Below are 25933 nucleotides of genomic sequence, written 5' to 3'. Positions count from 1 at the left end.
GCAGCTCAGACAGGGCCCCAGCATCCGACTGATTGTCTTCCCAATCCACACCTTGTAACCCTTCAAACAGATACACTCAAGTCAAGGGGATGAGTGTAGGATGAGAAATTCTCTCCCTCTGCACTGTTGTCAGATGTTGGCCTGAGGTGGCCCAGAAGGGTCTGAACCCCATCTTCTGAAGGGTGCCTGGTGTCTTTCCGGTCTTCCTTACCTAAAATGTGCTTGACAAAATTAGCATCACTTGAAATCTTCAAAAGTCCAGTCTCCTCACCCTTTCCTGCCCCGTATCCCAGGCATTTTAACAAGACCTCCAGGTGATTTGTGTGAATGCTGTAGAATGAGAAGTTGTGTTCTAGATCAGTAGTTCTCAGTAATTGGCTTGGCTCAGAATCACTGGCAAGGCTTGTTAAAATGCTGACTGCAGGACCGTGCCCCAGAGTTTCTGATTCCAAAGTTCTGGCATGGCTGAGAATGTACATTTTTAATAAGTTCCCGTGTGGTGCAGGTGGTGCTGATCCAGGGACAACACCAACATGGTTCCCAAGCCTAATTGCATAACACTTAAGGAATTGTGTTTAAAAATACAGATTATTGGGCTCCACTTAAGAAATTCCGATTCAAAGGTCTTCTAATCTAATAACAGGGTTTTTACAACAAAGTACATTTATATAGCACTTTACAGTTTACAAAATGCTTTTGTCAGAGGCTTTTGAACCAGAGCAACTCCATCTTGAATAGGAGTTGGGTAAAATGAGGCTGAGATCTACTCGGCTGCATTCCCAGAGAGTTAAGGCATTCCAAGTCACAGGATGAGACAGGAGGTCAGCACAAGATATAGGTCTGTGACTTTGTTGATAAAACGGGCTGCAATAAAGAAGCCAGTTAAAACCCACCAAAACCAAGATGGTGACAAGAGTGACCTCTGGTTGTCCTCACTGCTACACTCCCACCAGTGCCATGACAGTTTACAAATGCCATGGCAACATCAGGAGGTTACCCTATATGGTCTAAAAAAGGGAGGCATGAATAATCTACCCCTTGTTTAGCATATCATCAAGAAATAACCATAAAAATGGTTAACCAGCAGCCCTCAGGGCTGCTCTGCCTGTGGAGTAGCCATTCTTTTATTCCTTTACTTTCTTAATAAACTTGCTTTCACTTTGCTCTATGGACTTACTTCAAATTCTTTCTTGCATGAGATCCAAGAACCCTCTTTTAGGGTCTGGATCAGGACTCCTTTCTGGTAATGAAATGAGAGAGTTCCCTGACCCCTTTGCAGGATGTGCAATAGGGGTGTGGCTCATTTATTCGGCCCCCCAAATACTCAAATCCCTTAAGGCAGTGGGAGCATGCAGGTGAGCAGGTGCAGGAGCTGGGGTGAGCGCTTTTGGGCTCCAGCCCCACAGCAGCGTCTAGGGGTGTTACAATGCTCTTTTAGCCCTGCCATATGGGGATGGCTTAATTGTTAAACAGCTGAGTGGAGAGTCAGTATGACAGCATTTTTGGCTTCCTGCATCCAGTGCATCCTGAATTCTTGTCCAGTGTCCAGGAAGAATCAGGTCACACAGACTTGAAGGATGGTGAATGTGGGGATTTTATTGAGTGATAGAGGTGGCACTCAGTGGGATGGAGAGCTGGGGAGGGGATGGAATGGGAAGATGATCTTCCCCTGGAGTTTAGGCATCCTGCAGCCAGTCTCCTCTCCAACTGCTCCCAGCTGAGCTCTCGACATTCAGATGCTTTGTCTGTTCTCCCCTTCTCTGCCATGCTGCTTTGCTGCTCTTCTGCTTGTGGAGCCTGGCGTTTGATGTTTTTAAGGGTACAGAATGGGGGATGTAGTGGGCCAGGGTGGTTTTGGAAAACACTTGGGCAGGAGAACAGGGATAACTGTTCTCATTTAGGGCCATGGTTTCCAGGCTTGAGGGTGGGGCCTTTGCTGGGTAACCACCCTCTTCTACCCAGTATTTCCCTGCCTCCTGTCTGTATCAGTAACACTTTATAAGCAATATTCCATTTACTCTTTGGAATGAAGAATCTTCTTACAAATAAGGAGGAAGCTCAGGCTCTGAGAGGTTAAGCAATTTATCTAATATTTCTTAGTGAGTAAGCAAGATTTGAACCCAAGAATTCCAAAGCCACAACCTAAACTTTTCCACCTCATCTTGGCTGTTACAAAATCATTGTAAAGACTGAGTCTATTTCAAGTATTTTTAGTTTCATGATCACATTTAAAATAACTGTTCATAGGGTTTTTCAGAGGCAGTTTTATGGTTTTGTGGAACCTGGTTAATGAACAGATAAGACTGTTTTGTACAGAGCAACATCTATTCCCATGCTGGTAATATCCTTGGGTACTTAGAAACATGCCAAATAGATTGAACGTGCCTTCTCTGGTCTTAACTACCCTTTCAATTACCTTTTTTTAAAACAGGTTAAAAGAAAAGTAAAAAGATCCAACCCTTTCTTCAAAGATCAAATTGATCAAGTTTTGATTTAGCTGAGCCTGAATCAATGAGTTTACTGTCTGTGCAGACTCCCAGTCCACATCACTGCCATAATGCCCAGCTAAGCTTTTTCAGTCAAAGAAAAGGCATCTGCTTGCATTGTAAGTACTAGTTGTTGATGACAAAAAAAAACATTGTATGCCTCAGGCCATACCTATGAAAAAAAAAAAAAAGAAAAAAAGAAAAACTCTTCCCCGAATCTGTCCTCAGATCCTTTTTAAATACAAGTTGAGACGAGAGGTTTCCAAGCTGGCTGGGACCAAGAACAATGCCCTGTAGCTGTGGGTGTGGGAGTGGGTGCGGCTTGTCATCCGGCAGCTTTTGAAGAGGTGTCAAAAAAGGCCATTTTGAAATAAGCGCTCCAGTTACCTAAAAGAGGGCAGCGCCTAGGTCAGAAATGTCCAGAGGTCTCCTTGAGAAAAGAAAAGGGGAGAAAACAGCCTTCCTAGCTGGGAAGCAGAGCTGCTATTCTCCCATGTGTGAACCCCTTTCCCAGAGGTGTTTCTGGGAGCACCGAGATCAAATTACAAAACCATTTTCTGCCTCACAATTACTCAGTTTTTTTTTTTCTTTCTTACTTTTTTGAAATAGGGTCTAACTCTGTCACCCAGGCTGGAGTGCAGTGGCGTGATCTTGGCTCACCGCAGCCTGCACCTCCAGGGCTCAAGCGATCCTCCCACCTCAGCCTCCCGAGTAGATGGGACCACAGGCACATGCCATTACTCCTGGCTACTTTTTGTATTTTTGGTAGAGATGGGGTTTTACCATGTTGGCCAGGCTAGTCTTGAACTCCGGGGCTCAAGTGATCCACTTTCCTTGGCCTCCCAAAGTGCTGGGAGTATGGGCGTGAGCCACCATGCCTGGCCTTAGTTGAGGTTTTAACTGGCAAAACTTTCTTCTTTCAAAGTCCAGTGCTCAACTGATTTTCCCCTTTCCTCCCTGTCTGGCGGGGATGGCAGTGGGGAAGTTGAGGTGCTGCAGAAGTGTAAGCCGAGGGTGCCTGTGTCTTAGATCACATGCCATAACCAGGAAATATTTTTAGAAATCCAGAAAAAAAAAAAATCTCCTGGGCGAATGGTGTCGATTTTGTGCTGTTTGGGGAAAGTGGCTCATCAGAGTAAATGCCTCTCTCTCTGATGCCTTAAGTATCCTCCCTGCCTCAGATGAGCAGGTTATTAAGGTAATGTTACCCTTTATTGCTGAAAAGCAGTGTAAATAGACACCCAGACTACAGAGATTACCTGCTTTCAAACTGCAGAAATGAGACACTTTCTCTTACAATTTCCGTTTTCACCAAATAGCATACCCTATTTACTTGGGGGAAATAGTCGCCTTCTTATAATGACCACACCCATTTGCTCAGATGGAAGAAGCTGGCAAAGTAAGTGCTGTTATTATCTGGGCAAATCTTTGAGAGTTTTCTTCCTCATCCTGTGTTGTTCTGCTGTGAGCTTACTGCCTTCCCTTCATTCAGTCACATGCAGAAGGTACTGCCCCTTCTGCTCCCCACAAGGGTCAAGGAACGCCTAGTCCTAGGATGGAGGGTGTCTCTTGACTGATGGGGATAGGGGTAGGGGTGAGAATCATTTCAGGACCATCTGATACTGACAGAGGAGACCCAGCCTGCTGCCCTTGGAGAGCTCTCAGCTGATGAAGGCACAGCCCTGACATGAGGAAATTTACACACACACATACACGCATAGACGCATACATATATACATTTACACATGTACATATGTGCACATATATACACATACATTTCCACCAAATATTATATATTAATATATTTTTTCTCGGAACACATAGAGAAAAGTAGCATTTGATGAATAACACTGAGACTAAGAGACAGCATGATTAGTATTCGTTGACCCAAACTATGGAGTTAGTGCAGGGGAAAAGAGATCTTAAAAGGAGGGGGTGTCCCTCCATGTAGAGTGAGTCAGTGTGACCTAGGTATACTCCGAGTGCTTAATATTAGCCTAGGAAAGAATAGCAGAGATTCCGCCTGCTGCTTCCCGACAGGGATTTCTTTATAACCAAAGCACAATAGCTTTACCCAGCCCACTGTAACAGGATAAACAAGTTTGATGTAACTTCCAAATCTATTTTCTATTGTAAGTTCGTTTATTGAATAAAATAGCAATTCAACATGTTTGCAAATCATGGTGCTGTTAGATGCCAACGCTGGCAGAGATTCATGTGTTTACTGTACAGCTCGCCCAGTTAGGCTCTGCTACTCAGCAGAGCAGCAATGTGGAATTCCAAACAGCTGCAAGTAGTAAGTGGAAAGCGATTTTTGCTAATCATCCAGGAGGTTATGTGGCATGGTGGAAACTGGTTCCAGACAACAACTTGCGTGTAGAGTAAGGACTTGGAAGTGGCTTCTGGATATTTGCTTTTTGGACTGATACAAAGTAAGAGCGAAGCAGTGACGTGATCTTGCACACTTGCATGTAGTATTCTCTAAATGTGAACCTGAATTTGTTTTACATTAGAAAACCCCTTTTCAACAGTTTTTGGGCCTGGTTCCCAGCATCTGAAGAAAATGCACAAAAGCAAAGATGTGATCCACTTATGCGGGAAAATGGGAAAGCTACCTCCTCATGCTTCTCCAAAGGATTTAAACATTCTTCTGAGGTTGTGTGTGGTTTTTTGAAATCTATGTTGAATGTAGAATTAACTTATATCCATTCAGCCAGAGAAAAGTTGATCTTGGTTTCTCAGTAAAAGCACATTTTCAAGATATCGATGTGGAATCAGGGACTTTGGTGGTGGTCTACCAAGAAGTATACCTAATCTGTGAGTATCCCTGCCCAAGTTGGCCACTCTAAAACTCAAGATTTCCTAGGCCTACTATCACCTTTTGCCATGCAATGATCCCCAGCCCTGTTCCTCCCTGTTCTGGCTAGAGCTTAGAATGGGCTTTGGAAGCCCAGGCTAGAGATTGCATTTCTCTCCCATCGAGAATGGGAAATGAAGACCCTCTACTGCTGCTTTTTGTCTGCAGCTAGAGCACTAAGAACATGGCCTCAAAGCTGGCTGCCAGGTACACAAGTAGCCAGGATCTCTGCTAGGTCCCTTCTGTCCTGGTCTTTGGCATCCGAGGTAGACCTAGCCTGTGTTCCAGCCGCCTAGCTGGTTGCTGCCAGCTCAGTTTCCCAGGACTTGGGCCTAATCCCGGTCTCACGCCTCACATGGAGCTGACTGGTTCCTGTTAGCATTTCAGTCTACCCCTAATGGTGAGCTTCGTTGCTGCCAAGAACTCATGAAACTGGATTCCCATTTGGCCCCTTCTGATCAGACTCTTCTGGACCACTTTGTCTGCTTGGAAACAGGCAGCAGTTATGCCACATCCCTTGGACTTGTATATGGCTGCTCAGGGAAGGGCTGTGTCGTGTCCGTATGTTCTGATTCATGATATCCCTTCCCCCCAGACTGTAGTGCAACTGGCTTCAATCTGGAATTCTAGGTAATGCTAACCCCTCTTTTGGAAGAGCTCCTTATAGCTATGATCTGTGCTGAACAAAATAATCTTATCAAGTGCAGAGGCTTTCAGAGAATGTTATCTACCTTTCAAAGTAAAGTTTTCAAGAACATTCTAGAAGATCACATGTTTTGTTTTTTCTCCACAGCCTAGCTCAAGGAATAGGAGATTTGATAGATTTATGACAAGGCCTTTTTCAAATGCATTGATCTGGCTAGCTTTGGTCCTCAAAAGAATGTTCTGCCCTGGAGCAGGCCGGTCTTATCAGACACAGCTACACAAATGGGTTAGTTCTTGCAAATGGTCCACCACCTGACCATAGGGAAAAATAATTAGCCAAGTCTTTAGTTATGCCTCAGAGTGTACTTTTTTTTTTTTTTTTTTAAGATAGGTTCTCACGCCTGTCACCCAGTCTGGAGTGCAGTGGCACAATCTGGGCTCACTGCAGCCTCGACCTCCCGGGCTCAGGTGATTCTCCCACCTCAGCCTCCACAGGTGCAGGCCACCATGCTCAGCTGATTTTTTGTAATCTTTTTAGTAGAGAAGGGGTTTCGCTATGTTCCCCAGGCTGGTCTCGAACTCCTGGACTCAGGCGACCCACCCGCCTCCACCTGCTAAAGTGCTGGAATTACAGGCATGAGCCACCGTGTCTGGCCTTAGAGTGTACTTTTACTGAAGCTATTTTCAGTGGGCACTGTTGGGGTCACACTGGTGTGAGGCGAGAGTGAGCCACGTGCCAGCCTCTGTCCCTGGCCCACAGAGTCACCTTGATAGCTGTGCGCTGCCACAGGGACTGCTGCAGCCTCAGGATGGTCTATGCTGTGGGGAGGGCCTGCAGGACCAGGGTCTGTCTGACCTGGAATGAATGTAGAGCATAGGTGGACCTATTTCCTGCTGCCAGATTTAAGAAGTTTGCCACAGAAAATGAGGCCTGGGCCTTTGTCAGGAAATCTGCAAGCCCAGAAGGTTCAGAAGGGCAGAAAAATAAACATATACAAGAATCACAAATGAAAGCCAGCAAGGGACTCTGTGAGCCACTGAATGGAGATGGAGATGAAAGCTCAGAGTCTTGTGCAAAGCCTGTGAAGCAAATCACAGAGCCGGCGCCTTGAGTGAGCAGAGACATTTTCTTACATCGGAGGCTTTGTCGTTGTCTACACTGATGGCTGCTGCTCCAGTAACGGGTGGAGGAGAGCACTAGTGGGAACTGATGTTTACTGGGGGCCAGGCCATTCTTTAAATGTAGGCATTAGACTTCCTGTGTGACAGACAAACCAAAGAGCAGAAAATCATGCAGCCTGCAACACCATTGAACAAGCAAAGGCTGAAAACATCAATAAATTGGTTCTGTACACAGATAGTATGTTTGCTATAAATGGTATAACTAACTGGGTTCAAGGTAGGAAGAAGAACAGGTGGAAGACAAGTACAGGGAAAGAGGTGACGAACAAAGAGGACTTTGTGGCACTGGAGAAGCTCAGTCAAGGCATGGACACTCAGTGGATACTTGTTCCTGGTCATCCAGGGCTTATTGGCAATGAAGAAGCTGATAGATTAGCAAGAGGAGCTAAACATTCTGAAGACTAAGCAAAGTGACTTTATTACTTGGGAAAAGTTGAGCCAGTGGCAGTTTTGCTACTTTTGCTTACTGGTACGGAAAAGAGACTGCAGGCTGGACCATTGCAGTGGATGGGCAGATGTGGCTTTCACACTGAATCATGGTGGCACGGTGGCATTCTGTGATACATTTTGATAAAAAGTGGTTAAATATATAATAAATTGAACATCTCTGAGATTTAAGAATTATGTGAGATTTCAGCATTATGCTTACTAGGTTTGACACTTTTCTCGCTTATTTTATTGCAATCTGGTTTAAAATGCTACAGGTTTGATTTTTCTTTTTTTGAGACAGAGTCTTGCTCTGTTGCCCAGGCTGGAACGCAGTGGCACAATCTCAGTTCACTGCAACCTCTGCCTACCTCGGCCTCTCAAGTAGCTGGGACTACAGGCATGCGCCACCACGCCTGACTAATTTTTGTATTTTTAGTAGAGATGAGGTTTCACCATGTTGGCCAGACCGGTCTCAAACTCCTGACCTCAAGTGATCCACCCACCTCAGCCTCCCAAAGTGCTGGGATTATAGGTGTGAGCCACCGCACCCGGCCCACAGCTTTGATTTTGATAAGAAATCAAAAAAACATTGGTTAAAAGATGCAGGTCAGAAGTCTAGAAATATTCTGAAAGCATCCATTTATCTTCCAGTTCACAGACTTGAGTCTCCTGCTTTTACAGGTGACTTGTGCCTGTGGGCACATTAGAGACAGATGCAGCCCAGCGCCTGGGCGGGCTGCTCAGCAGAGAGGATGTGAGCTGGTCTCAGCCTCACGTGCCTGCCTGCTGGGCACTGACATAATAGGTGAAGCCTGCACACAGGCGACCCTGGCTGCTAGGCCACTCTCTAGGAAAAATTACAACTTGTAAAGACCAAGATGAATAAATAAATCTTTCCAAAATTTCTTTGGCTCTTTTGTTGAAAACTGCACACTTAAAAAAAAGTTTGACATGATATTTTAGTTTTAAACCTTTTTATCATAAAATAAAAACATACAGGAAGACAGACACACACACAGACACACACACACACACGCACGCTATTTTCATTGAGACTTCTGCCTAGAAGAAAATCCTTATTGATCTGTATGTTATGAAGGCTGGTGGCATTGAAAACTGTTAGCTGCATTCAGACAATTTTTATTTATTAATGGAACCTTAATTTTTAAAAACCTCCCTTATTATTTTTTTCTTTTTCTTTTTCTTTTTCTTTTTTTTTGAGACGGAGTCTGCTCTGTTGCCCAGGCTGGAGTGCAGTGGCATAATTTTGGCTCACGGAAACTTCCGCCTCCCAGGTTCAAGCGATTCTCTTGCCTCAGCCTCCAGAGTAGCTGGGATTATAGACGTGCGCCACCACGCCCAGCTAATTTTTGTACTTTCAGTAGCGGGATTTCACCATGTTGGCCAGGCAAACTCCTGGCCTCATGTGATCCATCCGCCTCAGTCTCCCATAGTGCTGGGATTACAGGCATGAGCCACGGTGCCTGGCCAAAACCTCCCTTTTTAAAAAACCAATAATAATCTGTTAATCTAAATGCATACAGAAACACAACTTATGAGCTGGCCATTTTTTTCTTGCTATGGAAAATTAGATAACAGCTACTGAACAAGCTCACAAATAGTAACTTAGAAATATACTTAAAACAGAGGTACATATGATCGTTTACTGCTATTTTGCTTATTTCCAATAGATAGAATCACTATAAATGTCCCACATTAAGATTTGTGTTTGTTCATTTCTGGTGTGTCCAAAAGGAATAAAACAGTATTCCCAAACATTTAATCTTTTAATCGTTTTGTTATTTTCAACGGGTTTTAGAAATAAATCACTTACTCTGGTCTCATCCATTAGTAAAAACTTATTACTGCTTCAAATCATCTTTTGGCTAGATTGTATATACAAATAAATATGTAATTCATTGAAAATCTACTCGGTACATGTTGCCAGGCTTAGTCAAGGGAGCCCTAAAGCAGAGGTGTTTGAGAACTCTGCATTAAGCTATGAAGACCTTTTTGTTAGTTACAAAACTCTTCTTACTGTAGATAAATTAAGTGAAATAGTGGCTGACACTGAGTTGGTGGTAGAAGGCCCAGACCCTGCTGTGAGCCTCTCCTCCAGTCTCAAGGGTCTCCTCAGAATACCTAGACTACTATGGAGCACAGTTTGAAAACATAGCCTATTAGATGAAGTATAATTTCAATCTTAGTGTTTCTTGGGTACCGAAGGGGGTAATCTTAATAGTAGTAACCCATGCTAGGCACCATGGTGAACACCTGTAATCTCAGCACTTTGGGAGGCTGAGGTGGGTGAATCTCTTGAGTCTAGGAGTTTGAGACCAGCCTGGGTAACATGGCAAAACCTCATCTCTACAAAAAATACAAAATTAAAAAAAATCAGTAATAACCCAAGTTTTATTGACTCTTCTTACCACATGCTCAACTAGGACCTTCTATTTGTTTCAACAAAGTTCCATCCAGACTTCATAGAGGATGTCTCACATGTCCTTATGAATGGTGACCATGTTATTATAATCAACACACAGATTCCTCTAGGCTCATCCCTCTTCTCTGGCCTCAGCCCCATCCAAGTTCACTGTCCACAAAACCTCTTGACATGACTCTCCATTGCCCCAGCTTCTGGCCACCACAATCAGAATTTCAACATCCAAGCCAACTAAATCCGGAGGCCAAAGTTTCTAATCCATGAGGGCCAGAACAGCACTATGTCCTGGCCCATCTGTCCGGCAACCTGTGTCATGCGGGTCCCTCAGGAAAGTAAGAATGATACTCTTGCCTCAGGCCTCACTGAATCCCTCACAAAGACCAGTAGTATAGCTTTAGCTCACAGCCCCTTTTCTACCAGGCTCAGACACCAAACTGAGGTGCCAGGTATGGAACAAATCCCACTTTGGCCTTTCATTTTTACCTCCAACCAGCTGGCCACCGAACCTCCTCCCTTCTGTTTCTATTCCATATACCAAACCTACAAACTGACTATTCTTGTCCACCCACCAGTTTAGGTCCATTCTCTGACATGTTTAAATCTCAATTTGGGCTTAAAGTGGAATTAATTCATCAGATGACATTATTCTAAAGAAGTTTGATATCAGCTGCCTTGTTTTCCTTAGACTGACACCATTGACTTCTTTATGCCGTGGCACTGAGCCCAGCCCTGGGGCGCCATGAGCTTAGATGGAGAGATTTGCTCAGGACATGAGACAGCTTCAGCATATGCACCAATATCTTTGGCCCTTGGAATGAATGTGTTATCCAAAGGGCGGCTACTGTCTTTACTAGATTTCCTGGAAAATTACAAAGAAAAACAAACAAACAAACAAACAAACAAACAAACCACAAAAACTATTTCCTGATTTTTCCAGCAACTCTGACTAGTTTTGAGTAGGTTGTTTTTATTATTTCTTCCTTTGGGGAACAAATTAAAGTTGTGTGTTTATTTCTGCAACATTGAGAAACACAAAAGAAAGTCTCCCAAAAGGATGATCCTCTTTCCTACTCCGGATATTTGCCAACAACTACATGAAAAGGAAAAATATGCTTGAAGACATTGCATTCTGCAACAGATTTGCCTTATAATATTACTTATAATTCCAATTCTATTTTAAATTCATTTAAGGTGTGACTCCCCACTCCCCTGCATCATCCAAAGTCATTTAAAGACCTAGGTGGGCTGGGCATGGTGGCTCATGCCTGTAATCCCAGCACTTTGGGAGGCCAAGGTGGGTGGATTGCTTGAACCCAGGAGTTTGAGACTAGCCTGGGCAACCTGGGGAGAAATGCTGTCTCTACAAAAATGATAAAATTAACCAGTTATGGTGGCATGCACCTGTAGTCTCAGCTACTCAGGGGGCTAAGGTGGGTGAATTACTTGAGCCCAAGAGGTCAAGGCTTCTGCGAGCCGAGACTGCGCCACTGTAATCCAGCCTGGGCAAGAGAATGAGACCTTGTCTCAAAAAACAAACAAACAAACAAAAAACAAAAAAAACCCCTAGATGATAAATAAATAATCATACTGATAACAGCCTTTCATATTACCAGAGAGAACACGATTCTAATAAAAGCCAGTCATGACCATACTCAACATCTAGGATGGTGAAAAACTGTTATGTTCTTTTCCCATTGGCTCTCCTTTTGGTCATACGAAGACAGCTTTAGGGCATTTGGAAGGCTCGTCTAGAGAACTTCTCAAGGCTGGTTTTAGTTAGTGGCACTTAGAGTACAACACTTTTAGATTTTTCCAAGAGGACCATCTCTAAGCAATCTTTCGCCTGCCAATAGCAACAGCATCTCATAACCATGATGTGCTACTGTGCTCAAAGAATGCTTCCCTCTTCAAGGTAACAAAAGAATAGAACAAAGGCTGTTGAAGGAACTGAGACATATAAATGTGTTGGTTTCCTACAGCTGCAGTAACAAAGTACCAAAAACTTGGTAGCTTGAAACAACAGAAATTTATTCTCTCACAGTTCTGGAGTCACGCGTCCAAAATCAAGGTGCTAGCAGAGTTTGTTCTTTCTGGAGGCACTGAGGGAAAAGCTGTTCCATGCCTCTTTCCTGGCTTCTGGTGGCTGCAGGCAATCCTTGGGGTTCCTTGGTTTGTAGATATATCACCCCAATCTCTGTCTTCACATTGTCTTCTTCTCCATGTGTCTTCTTCCTCCCCTCTTCTCCCCTCCCTTTCCCTCCCTTCTCTTCTCCCCTCCCTTCCTCTCCTTTCCTTTCCTCTCTTCTTCACTCCTCTTCTTCTCTTTTCAAGACACTTGCCATTGGATATAGGCTGATCCTAATAAAACATAATCCCATCTCAAGATCCTTAATTAATTACATCTGCAGAGATCCTTTTTAAAAATAAGGGGATTCGAGACCAGCCTGGGCAACATGGTGAAACCCCATCTCTACAAAAAATACAAAAAATTAGCCAGGTGTGGTGGCATTCACCTGTAGTCCCAGCTACCCAGGAGGCTGTGGTGGGAGAATCACCTGAGCCTAGGAGGTTGAGGCTGCAGTGAGCCATGATTGTGCCACTGCACTCCAGCCTGGGTAATAGAGTGAGACCCTGTCTCAAAAAAATAAATAATTAAATAACGTTTAAAAATAAATATAAAAGTAAGGGCATATTCACAGATTCTGTATCTTTTTTGGGAGAGGGATGGTGGCACCATTCAACCACCATAACATGTAAAGGTAAGTCAAGTAAATCCAAGTGAAAAAGGCAATAAACATGTCTATAATCCTTTAAGAAGAGATAAAATGACTGGAATTGTGAACTGCGGATCAAGATACTGAGTTATATAGTCTTAGTTCTGTCAATGGTGACTCTGGGATACTGGGCAAGACCTTCTCCTTTGCAGGCCTGGTATTTGCATTTATAAAATGAGAGGATGGATTAAATTAGTTTGAAAGTATGTTCCAGCTCTGCTGTTCCATGATTCCATATGAACACCCATTTTCCTAGTTCTCACATGTGCTTATGTGCACACATGGGTGCAAGTCATACCCCACCCTCTTGCAGATCAAGCCAGCCATCTCCCAAACCCAAACGTGATTTCCACACTGAATCTATAATCTATGCTTTCTCATGTGGGGCATCTGGGAGCTGGCTTCCATTGTGTCATGTTTGACTTGGCTGGAGAAATAAATTTGTCAGTGCTTAGAAATGCCACACCTTTATATTATGAGTCTTTCCACAATCTTCTTGGTGTCCAGGACTTGTGATCACTTTTCTTTCTTATTTTCCAATTGCGTATTTCAGCCTGTGGTCTTCAGCCTGCCCACCGCTTTTTCTGCCGCAGGAGCGGCCCCCCTCTCAGATGATTGTCCTGGCACTGGCAGATGACCTAAGTAGGTAATAAACAGATAAAGAAGAGAGACTTGGAAATTCCATGGCATCACTTCTTATGGAACTTTTGATGGTAAAATGACCACATGCCGGAAATTACACTGCAACTCTACTGCAGAAAATCTGTGTGGCATCTAATTTTGGTGGATGAACTGAGTCTTACTATCCCATGCTTCGTGTGAGGGCTGTGCAAAGGAAGGGTAGGATGACAGAGCTGGAGAAACTGTACACTTTTTTTTTCTATGTACAGTGTATATGCATTTTTCTACTTAGGTTCCATGAGGGTACAAAGTGTTGTTCACAGCTCTCTCCTCAGCACCTAGCCCAGGGTGTGGCAGGTAGTAGGAACTTGTCAAATTTCTGATCATGAATGAAAATGAATGCAAATCAGATTCTTAGAAGAGTTCAGATCTCATGCAACGTCCTCATTTCTGATTCATTTTCAGTAGCCAGAAACGTTAGTAGGCTGACACTTCAGTTTCTCTGCTAAATAATTGATGAACTAAAAAGGACTAAAAATATCAAGAGAATTCTCCTATAAGGAGGAGCTCTGCACTCCTTCCACTGTGGGCATTAAGGATAGCCCTTCAACTTACCTGCTTTGTAAATTTAGGCATTTTTAACATTGGGTTTTCTTAAACTTCTGTCTCTGCCTCCCCATTCTCCCCACTGGGCACCTCCCCCCACCCCCCCGGCACGTGCGCGCGCGCGAACACACACACACACACACACCCCCCCAGTGGCGGGGGGGGGGGTCTCATCTCTCTTTGCCACCAGCCTGGCACCTATGGAAACAAACAAGGTCTTGTGCAGCCACCTAGTGGTGTCTCTTCACCCCTGCAGTTCCCCATGGCTTCTAAAGGAAATAACAGAGGGCACTGGGAGGCACTGAGATACTTTGAAGACAGCCCACTTCTCAAGGCATCTGGGACCGCACCCAGAGGTGAGCCGGAGGGAAAAAAGGAGAGCGAGCTCAGGGCGTGCCCGGCTCCGGCCGCTGCCTCACTTCCTCGGGGGTCAGCGGCCAAAGGCTGTGGGCGTGAGGCCAGACGACCCTGCAGCACCCGAAGGAAGTGATGTCATGGTCTCCTTCTCCGAGAAGCCTTTGACACGGAGGGCGGGGGCGAGGGGATAGGAATGAGTGCCAGGGTGGGACAGACAGCCCTTGTTCCATGGGAAACGTCAGGCTTTGAGAGACTCGTTTCATGAACATGCCTTGCCTCAGTTTTGAACCCTCCATTCGAGTTCCTTTACAGAATTGTCCCTTGGGAACGAGAAACTGTTGTGATTGCGGAGGACACAGAAAAGGGTCAGCCAAGCAGTGATCAGAGAACAGGGGCAGGCAGAACTCAACAGCCACTGGGCAATGGGGTTTAAATGAAGAGCCATAACATTGAACGAGGCTCCTAGGAGCTCCTAAGGACTCTGGAACCTTTCCACGGGGTCTTCAACCTTCACAGGTCCCGGGGTGCTGAGCTCAAGAAAGAGATGGAAGTCAAAGACCAGCACGATCAGACACACACCTTTCTTCTCATTCCATACACCACCCTGCAGTACCACCGTGAGTGCTACCATCCCGCGAGCACCTTGCCTTTGAGGATTTGACCAGTTTTCATCCGAGTAGTAATGTATCTGATGTCCACTGGCTCCTTCCTTTACCCACAGACAGTGCTGTGTAAGCCTTTCTCATCTGCCTACAACGTCTGCCTATAAATTATTAGGTTTCTCCATTTAAAATAAACGGAACTTTCCCTCAAGCCTGCGATCCATACTCACCCACACCCACACTCCTCGCCGGTGTCTCCAAAGAGCAGTTTATTCTGACCACTCTGTTCTGACCCCATTCCCATCTGGCTTCTGTCCTAACCATGATGGAAACTGCCATTTTGGAGGTTGCTCATGACTTTCTAGTTGCCAAATCCAAAGGCTTCATTAATAATAACATGTCAGTTTTGATATTTTATACAGTCACAGCTCCTGGTGTTAGAGGATGTAACTTAATTTTCCTAGAACCGACATCAAATCATTAACTCTACCTCCAATGTCTGTGGTCTTCCTAATTCAAGATAAATCCAGCGCTTTCTGTTTTTTATCTTTTGTTTTACAGAAATGGAATCTTGCTCTGTCACCCAGGCGGGAGTGCAGTGGCACGATCATAGCTCACTGTAGCCTCCTGGGCACAAGGGATCCTCCTGCCTCAGCCTCCCGAGTAGTTGGGATTACAGATGTATGCCACCACACTTGGATAATTTTTAAATTTTTTTTGTAGAGACAGGAGTCTCACTTTGTTGCCCAGACTGCTCTCAAACTCCTCGGCTCAAGTAATCCTCCCACCTCAGCCTCCTAAGTGCTGGGACTACAGGTGTGAGCCACCACACCCAGCGCCCATTCTGTTTTTATTTTTATTTTAAATTTTTATTTTCTTCCAACTTGTTTTTGAAATGTACCATCAGACCCATTCTGATTTTTTTTTTTTTTAGACTGGCTCTTGCTCTGTCACCCATGCTAGAGTATAGTGGCTTGATCTCAGCTCACTGCAACCTCTGCCTCCTGGGCTCAAACAATTATCCCTCCTAAACCTCCCGAGTAGCTGAGACCACAGGCCCACACCACAAAACCTGGCTAATTTTTTGTATTTTTAGTAGAGACAGGGTTTCGGCATGTTGCCCAGGCTGGTCTTGAAGTCCTGGACTCAAGCAATCCACTCACCTCAGCCTCCCAAAGTGCTGGGGTTACAGGTGTGAGCCACCACACCCAGCCCCATTCTGTTTTAAAACAGAATTAAAACATAGTATTTGAGCAGCGAATCAGAAGTTCCCTCCCCTTATTCCCCGACATTTTCATAATGACATTCTGTCTACAGCAGTTTCCACTGATCAGTGACTCTTGCAACTTGGTCTCATTGTCCTGAGCCAGCACTAGTTTCTGATGGCCAAGTTTCCACTGTCACCTCCCTTTGCTTACATCCTTATGGTCCAGACTGCAGCTCCTTTGGATCCTTTTGGCTTGTCCAGGGCCTCTTCTGTGTCCCTTTTGGTGGCCATAGAAACTTTTCAGATTTTTCCCCAGCCTCGCCAAGATGCAAGGGGTTTCTGTGTGGCCACCCTAGATCATGGCTGCTCTGTTCTTCAGATGCCATTCTGGATGTGGAAATTCTCCCAGGAACTATGATTCTCCCTGGTACATTCTGAGAGGAGAGACACATGTGTCCTCTGCTATGGAGAGTCTCTGGTGACGTATGAATTTCTTTGACTATGACCATAATAGAAAATGCATTTTACATCACGGCTGAGCACACGTACACATCACACATGAAACAACAACTTCATGAAACATTACCATTACCTTGGAACAAACTCTGGGATTTCCTAGTCCATTGTATTCTGTTTCTTTTAATGCTGGTTTTATCCCAATAAACCAATTTTATGATGCAAGAGGTCTCAGCCCACAGTTTAAAAAATATTGCCTTGATAGTGGGTTTACTTTGTTCACAGGGTGGGCTCTGGGCTCCATACCAAAACTTAGGAAGCAGCTACACACTTGTTTTGTTCTTTCTCAAAATGCACAGCTTTCAGAATCAAAGAAAGTCCTGCCTCTCAAGCTGTTGTCTCTACTATGGGTTTAAAATAAATCCATTCAGACATTCAACAGATTTTTTCTTCTCAGCTTTATCTACTTTCCGTCTGAGAACAATGTGTGTGGAATATGACAGAATGATAAAGAAAAGAGTAATGGCTATGAAGAAGCACAAGGGAAAAAAACCTCAGTTAATATTCCCAAATATACCTGTAATCCCAGCACTTTGGGAGGCTGAGGTAAGTGGATCATTTGAAGTCAGGAGTTGGAGACCAGCCTGGCCAGCATGGTGAAACCCTATTTCTACTAAAAATACAAAAATTAGCTGGGCATGATGGGAGGTACCTGTAATCCTGGCTACTTGGGAGGCTGAGGCATGAGAATCACTTGAACCTGGGAGGTGGAGGTTGCAGTGAGCTGAGATTGCACCAGTGCACTCCAGCCTGGGCGACAGAGCAAGACTTAGTCTCAAAAAAAAAAAAAAAATCAAATCAAATCAAATAAAAAATAAAAAACCAAGCATTACATATTCTATTGGTAATAGTAATAGTAACTAATTATGATTGAGTATGTATTATGGGCCAGGCATGATGCTTAGCATTTCATGTTTATTATTTCAGTTAATCCTTATACCATCCCTATGATATGGTACAAATATTATCCCCATTTTATAAAAAGGAAGTTAAGGCTAACCTAAATTTAACTATTTCTCTGCCCTTTACATCCAGAGACCATTTCTCATGTCTGTTAGTTTCTTTGTTCTAGCCCTACCTCTATAAAATTAGGGATGAAAACTAGACCATCTCTCTCAGCTCAGAAAGAGTCCAGCAACCTTTCAAAGGCAAGGCTGCTTTCTACTAAGTTGGTAAAGTGATGGTCTTGCTGCATAGGCCTGCAGCTTGACCTGCACCCATCCCTCCTGCTGCTCTTAGCCATTCTCCATCTAGGGCTTTCTACTGCCTAAAACTCAAGATCATCCAGAATATTCTTCCAACCAGAAGGGATTAGGAGTCTTTCCTTCTTCTTAGCAACCTGCAGATCCTCATAGGAAATGACCATGGTAACTTCCCTTTATCTTTTCTAAAACCCACAGCTATAAAAAGGAGAAAGATATCTCAAGAATGCAAACAAAACATAACTATAAACTTGAATTTTCTCCTTTGATTTGGTGAGTTCCTTCTTTATCCAGCAAATATTAATATTTATTGAAGATGTACTAGGCACAGTTCTAGGTGCTACCGGAGATCTGGTGATGAACAAGACAGATCAAATTCTTCCCCTTCTGAAATTTACACTCTATAGGGGCTGGTTTCTGGGGAGGGCAGACACTGACTGGAGGTTTTCAGCTTTCTTTTAAGTCACACTTCCTAGTAAGAAATGTGTCTTGCACAGCAATGTAGTATATTCCTTCTCCCTTCCGCCCCCACACAATAGGATCAAAGTTTTGTAGAACACTTATTCTTATTAAATATAAAAACTAAAAACATAAAGTTAATATTGCCTTATTAATACTTGAATGCAGCCGGGTGTGGCGACTCACATCTGTAATCCCAGTACTGTGGGAGGCTAAGTCAGGTGGTTTGCTTGAGCCAAGGAGTTTGACACCAGCCTGGGCAACATAATGAGACCCTGTCTCTAAAAAAATTAAACAAAGTTAGCCAGGCTTGGTGGCATGTGCCTGTGGTCCCAGCTACTCAGGTAGCTGAGGTAGGAGGAGTGCTTGAACCTGGGAGGTTAAGGCTGCAGTGAGGTATGATGGTGCTACTGCACTCCAGCCTGGGAGACAGAGTGAGACCTCATCTCAAAACAAAACAAAAAACAACAACAAAAAAAACTTGAATGCAGCATAAGAAAAATTTCCCAAACAAGCAATGCAAAAACAGGAGTCAGACAAGACTGTATTTAATGCACTAGGAGTACTTGTCTGCTTCTAAGTTTATTCCAGTCCAGAACATACAAGGATAATTCTCACTGTGCATACATTCATGCACTTGTTTCTTTCTCTCCTTCGTTTTAATTGGTTTTAAAAGTTGGAAATCCTTGTTCATACAAATAGGTAATTGTGAATGGTGATAATAAAGATGCATTCTTTTTGCCTGGGAATGGAGATTCTTCTTTAATCTCACCCTACAATTACGATTCATTTAACGTCTTGTGATTACTCTTTCGTACAAACGTAGAACTAAGCTGCAATAATTCATTCACCTCTTTTGGGCACCAAGTTTAGGTCAATTATTGATTCAGGGTTCTGAAAAGAAAATGAGTCTTTCATTTGAAAACTTTTATCTTGTGTTTATAATTTATCATCTGGAAAATCATGATTGCATCTGGAAAATCACTCCAAGTTTGAAACTAGGAGTGAAATATAGCGATCTCCCTAATTTTATTTCCATCATACTGACTTTACTAATAATACCATTTTCAATATGTTGTAACAATACGAGGAACAAATAGGTGCTAGGGTGATTGCTTTTAAGTCTTACTTGCCGTAACAAAATGTCTTTGGAATCCTGGATGTGTTGGACTTGCTGAATTATATTGTTGTTTTCTCCCTGAAGTTATACATTTAAGTTCATTTAAAAAAAATCAATAACCTCTGTTAAATATACTAATTAAAAATGTCAAATATTGTCTTTGCAAATGAGATTGCTTGCCAAATGAGATTGCTTTCCAACTAGAAAAATGTGACTGTCATTTCTGAGTTTATTCATCCTGCTTAATACTTTCCCTTACGTGGTTATCCATAGGATAACCAATGAATTTCAGTGAGCTTCAGCGTGAGAGTGTGGTTCATTCAAATCTCACCAAAACACATCAATATTTTGGCTATTGATGAGCTCTCTTTAATACATTTAACAACCTTCATGATGTTTTCCAGTACTTCTATGAGATTTAGCAGAATTATTTCAAGAGATGGCACATTTCTATTGATTCTGATTTCTAGACACAACTGTCATTAATAGTTTTTACAAATATTTTAATGGCTTTGCTGCTTTCTAGCCATATCAGGTGGCCCTGTCACTCATAATTCCATTATTACATTTTATTTTATTTTTAAATATACATTAAAATAATTAAATTTATTATTGTCTTTTAGAGATGGAGACTCCCTATGTTTTCCAAGCTGGAGTGCAGTGCTATTCTCAGACATGATCATAGCATGCTATATCCTTGAACTCCTGGACTCAAGTGATCCTCCCTCCTCAGCTAGCCAAGTAGCTGGGACTAAAGGTGCTGCCATCATGCCTGGCTCTATTTTTCCATTTTAGTAGATATTGACCAACAAAGCTTTTTTCCACTTTTGTAAATATATACAATCCATTGTGTGTGAGGCTAAATTTAAACAACACAAACACCCCCACACACTCACACGCATCTTGTTGTTTTGCATACACGAGAGGAGTTTAACAACTTGCAGTATCTGTGCTCTTTTGGGGATGGATTTTAAGCTCTATACTGGATTTTAACCACATGAGAAGCATGGCTCTAGAAGGTTCTGCAGTAGTACAGATTTGACTATAAATACTACTGTCCCAAAGAATTGTACATTGCAATTTATTAGCTGATTTGGTATTAAAATCATATTCAACATAGCTATTTGTATTAGAGAATAATTTTTATTTTTTTATTTTGAAAGATTGATTTTTTTAAAAGTTGTTTCATTTTGAATTAGTATAGGTACATAATAGTTGTATATATTTATGGGGTACATGTGATACTTTGATACAGGTATGCAATGTGTAATAATCACATTAGGGCAATTGGAGTATCCATCATCTCAAGCACTTATCATTTCTTTATGTAAGGGACATTCCAATTCTACTATTTTAGTTATTTTAAAGTAGACAATAAATTATTGTTAACTATAGTCACCCTATTGTGCTACCATATACTAGACCTTATTCATTTTATCTAACTGTATTTTTGTACCCATTAACCATTTCCACTTTATCACCCCATCCTTGCTACCCTTCCCAGTCTCCAGTAACCATAATTGTACCCACTAATCTCCCTGAGTTCAATTTTTTTTTTTTTTTGCTCACATTTGTGAGTGAGAACATGAGATATCTGTCTTTCTGCCCCGGCATACTGCACTTAACATAATGCCCCTCAGTTCTATCTGTGTTGGTACAAATGGCAGGATTTCATTCTTTTTAATGGTTGAATAGTATTCCATTGTCTGTATGTGCCACATTTTTGTATCCATTCATTCGTTGATGGACTCTTAGATTGATTCCATGTCTTGGCTATTGTGAATAGCACTTCATTAAACATGGGAGTGCAGATATCTCTTTGATACACTGATTTCCTTTCTTTTGGATATATACCCAGCAGTAGGACTGTGGGATCATATGGTAGTTTCATTTTTCATTTTTTGCGGAACCTCCATAGTGTTCTCTGTAGTGGTTTTACCAATTTACATTTCCACCAACAGTGTACAAGTGTTTCCCTTTCTCCACATCCTTACTAGCTTTCGTGTTGCCCGTCTTTTGGTTAAATGCCATTTTAATTGGGGTGAGATAATATTTCATTGTAGTTTTCATTTGCATTTCTCCGATGATTTGATATTGAGCATTTTTCCTGTATCTCTTTGCCATTTGTATGTCTTCTTTTGAGAAATGTCTATTCAGATCTTTTACCCATTTTTAAATTGGATTATTTGTTTGGTTTTTTTTCCTATTGAGTTGTTTGAGCTCCTTATATATTGTGGTCACCCTTTGTCAGATGGGTAGTTTGCAAATATTTCCTCCCGTTCTGTGGCTTGTCACTTCACTTTGTCGATTTTTTCCTTTGATGTGCAGAAGCTTTTTAGCCTGATGCGATCCCAGTTGTCCATTTTTGCTTCCATTGTTTGTGCTTCTGAGGTCTTACTCAAGAAACCTTTGCGAGACCAATGCTCTGGATTGTTAGAAGAATAATTTTTCAGCAACTGTGTGAGAGCCATTTTCTCTTTTGTCCAACCATGTGTAACTAAGTCTCTTTAACAGTTTATAGAACAGGCCAGGCACGGTGGCTCATACCTGTAATCATCGCACTTTGGGAGGCCGAGACGGGCGAATCACTTGAGGTCAGGAGTTCGAAACCAGCCTTGTCAACATGGTGAAACCCCCTCTCTACTAAAAACACACAAAAAAATTAGCTGGGCATGGTGGTGGGCACCTGTAATCCCAGCTACTTGGGAGGCTGAGGCAGGAGAATCACTTGAACCTGGGAGGTGGAGGTTGCAGTGAGCCAAGATTGTGCCATTGCACTCCAGCCTGGGCCACATATTGAGTCTCCACCTCAAAAAAACAAAACAAAATAAACAAACAAAAAATAGTTAATAGAACAACAGAGAAATTGTGCCAATAATTTTTTGTCCTTTGTTTTCTTTTAAAAATGTTTGAAGGGCTTGTTAATAAGTCCAGCATGCTATGTTTCCAAGTGTCCTTCTAGTTTTGAAGGTGTCATTACAAATAATATATTGGGGTTTGTCACTTTTGTTGGATTTTATGCACTGAAAATTTTTTTTAAAAAATCCATCTTATAAAGCTGTACATTCTCTTTTCCTTTTTAAAAGACATCACAAATGAAGATGAAGCTAAGTAATTAGAATCAATAATTTTCTCAACATTGTCATTATTTACAGTTCTAGGTTGAACTTGGGCATTTCTCTAATTTTTCCTTCATCATTCTTTTCTAATAAGGAGAAATCCTGTTAAAGGGAAATTCATGCTAATTTAACAAAATATACATTTGATGCAAACCTGAGACATATCTCACTTGAAAATGTTCTGTCAGAAAAATGCTTTACAATGAATTCTGACTAATGTTGACATAAAATATAAACAGCTAATTATCTTATAAAGATGATGGCCATATTCATATCATATATCAGAAAATCAAATGAGATGTTTGTTTTTAGAAGGTAGAATGACTTGTACTAGCCAATTGATATTCATCGTAGTCTTTTTTTTTTTAATTTTTTTTGAGACAGGGTCTCATTCCATCACCCAGGCTGGACTGCAGTGGTGCGATCTTGGCTCACTGCAATTTTCACCTCCCAGGTTCAAGCGATTCTCCTGCCTTAACCTCCCAAGTAGCTGGGATTACAGGTGTGTACCACCATGTCTGGCTAATATATATATTTTTTTGGTAGAGATGGGGTTTCACCATGTTGGCCAGGTTGGTCTCGAACTCCTGGCCTCAAGTGATCCACCTGCCTCGGCCTCTGTAAGTTTTGGGATTACAGGCGTGAGCCATTGTGCTTGGCCCATCATAGTCTTTTATTAGCTTTCTTAATCTTGCTCATAGCAATTGGATGCAGTATTTCTTATAGTGTTCACAATTCCTAATAAAAGTCCGGTGATGTGTTCTCACTTTTTCTATTTTATTCTAATTGTTTATTGTACTCTATTTCATTTTGTTAAAAAATAAGTAAAAAAAATTAAATGTAGTTGTGACCCCTTAAGTTTATTTTACAACCTACTAGGGTATTATGTCTTCCAAATAGTCTGAATAATGCTGACATAAGTAATAAATATATAAACAAATGAGGGAAGTTCAGAGAGTGGTAAGTGCTATAGGAAAATGGAAAAAGAATAATGTGATAGAAGAGAGAGTGACTGGGCAGAGATTAATTTTGCCAGTGATTGAATTTACCCTAGATAGGAAGGGTTCTTGGAGGAGATGATAATGAATTGCACTCTGCATAGTTTAGGGTACTGACATGAGTCTGTTCTTCAGCATTTATGAGTAGTTTGAACTATATCATTTTAATTATACTTCTGATTTGCCTGTTGTTTTGTGTATATCTGGTGAATCCCCAGCTAGACTGCAACTTCCTGCAGGAGAAGTCTTTTTTCCCTTTTTATAAAATCTCCCCCAATACTCAGTTTTGTGCTGTGTGTAAAGTTGGTGCTAGACAAATGCTAGTTCAATATTGATTATTGAAAACCACAATAAACCAGGGTGGACATTCGTATAGGTGCAGCAGACAAAAGCCTATGCCAGGTGGTCAGGGTTGGGTAGATCCTTGAATCCTTCAAAATAGCTCGTGATTGCTCCTTGAGTGTGAATCTTCGTTATTAGAAATTCACTCCTTTGTCTTAAAGCCTTTATCAATGAAGTCTTAGCAACCATTTACGCCTCTGTTGAATGAGTATAATTCTATGGCTGAGTCACGGCTGAACTTAAAAGGAGGACTGGCCTGGTTAATCCCTCCTAAGCACCAGTTTTGCTGTCTGGAGAGTTGCTACCAGGTACTCAGGTCTGCCTGTCTGGATGGGAGGCCCCAGTGGAATACTTAGATTCCACTAACTGAGAGAGACAGAGAGAAAACACACCCAGTGCAGGTGCCTGATTAATGACTTATGATTAAAATAATAGTATAGAGAGGAACTGACCATTAATTACTCACATTTACATACTAATTTTGGTATTTTTGCTTTTAAGGAAATACAATACCAAGGCACAAATTGGTTCCCTCCTTTAAACCTCAATTATCATAATTTTGCTCTATTTACTCTATTTCTGGTTTGCTTCTCAACTCCAGGGAGGACTCTCCTTGGCTTTGCTTGTAGTCAGAACTGAAGCGTTTCAAGCCAAGGCATGTCTGGTCATGTCTCGCCTCAGGGCTGGCTGCTCTGGCTCCAAGTTGGGAAGATCCAGAGGCCTTACTTCTCCAAGACAAGCAGAGATCCTCAAAGTTCAGACACTTCTGCCTGTGTGTGAAGCATTAAAGGTGGGGGAGAATCTCCCTCTTCTCCCTCTCCTCCCATCTACACTCTCCCCAACCCAACTTTTCTCCTGGTGTTTAGACTTTGACGTTGGTTTACTCCATTGATCTTATTTCTCATTTCCAAAAGGAACTTAGTTTCCTACCATCCATTCCTTTTACTCCAATCCCTGGCATTTAAAAGATGTTTATGCTTTTTAACAAGTGGTATTGGGAAAGTTGGATCACCATATGCAAAAGATTGAAGCTGGATCCTTACCTAACACCAAATACAAAAATTAACTTGAAATGGATGAAACCCCTAATCATAAGAATTAAAATTATAAAATTTTCAGAGGAAAATATAGGAAAAAAGCTTCATGACACTAGTTTCTTGGATATGACATTAAAAATACCAGCAACTGGCCAGGCATGATGGCTCATGCCTGTAATCTCAGCACTTTGGGAGGCCAAGGTGGGAGGATCACTTGAGCTCAGTAGTTCGAGACCAGCCTGGGCAACATAGTGAGGCCTCCTCTCTACTAAAGATAAAAACAATTAGCCGGGCATGGTGGCACATCCTGATAGACCCAGCTACTTGGGAGGCTAAGGCAGGAGGATCACTTGAGCCCTGGAGACGGAGGCTGCAGTGAGCTATGAATGTGCCATTGCATTACAGCCTTGGTGACAGAGTGAGGCCCTGTTTCAAAAAACAAAATAAAAACAAAAACAAAAAACCAGCAACACAAGAAAAAAATAGTTAAATTAGACTTCACCAAAACTAAAATGTCTGTGCATCAAGGGACACAATCAGCAGAGTGAAAAGACAACCCACAGGATGGGAGAACGTATTTGCAAATCATATATTTGATGAGGGATTAATATCCAGAATGTACAAAGAACTCCTACAACTTAACAAGAAAACAAACAATACAATTTAAAAAATGGGCACAGGACTTGACTAGACAGTTCTCCAGAGAAGGTATGTAAATGACCAATAAGCATATGAAAAGATGATCAACATCACTAATCATTAGGGAAATGTAAATTAAAACTACAAGGAGATACTACCTCATACTGATTAGAATAGCTAGTATAAAAACAAATCAAAAAATAACAAGTGTTGGTGAGGATATGGAGAAATTGCACTGTTGATAGGAATGTAAAATGGCACAGCCTCTATGGAAAATGGTATGGCAATTCTT

At 42.1% G+C, this 25933-nt stretch overlaps 1 protein-coding gene and 1 pseudogene across 2 annotated transcripts in view; both read left to right on the top strand.

Moving 5' to 3' along the window:
- The window catches only part of HHAT (hedgehog acyltransferase), a 388363-nt gene that overhangs the window by 3575 nt on the left and 358855 nt on the right, over positions 1-25933 (top strand). The window lies entirely within an intron of this gene.
- LOC129032674 (ribonuclease H1-like) lies at positions 6568-7575 on the top strand (annotated as a pseudogene).

This window comes from Pongo pygmaeus, chromosome 1, assembly GCF_028885625.2.
Source record: "Pongo pygmaeus isolate AG05252 chromosome 1, NHGRI_mPonPyg2-v2.0_pri, whole genome shotgun sequence".
In the NCBI taxonomy this organism is placed as follows: domain Eukaryota; kingdom Metazoa; phylum Chordata; class Mammalia; order Primates; family Hominidae; genus Pongo; species Pongo pygmaeus.
This window is presented reverse-complemented; position numbering and strand designations above follow the sequence as displayed.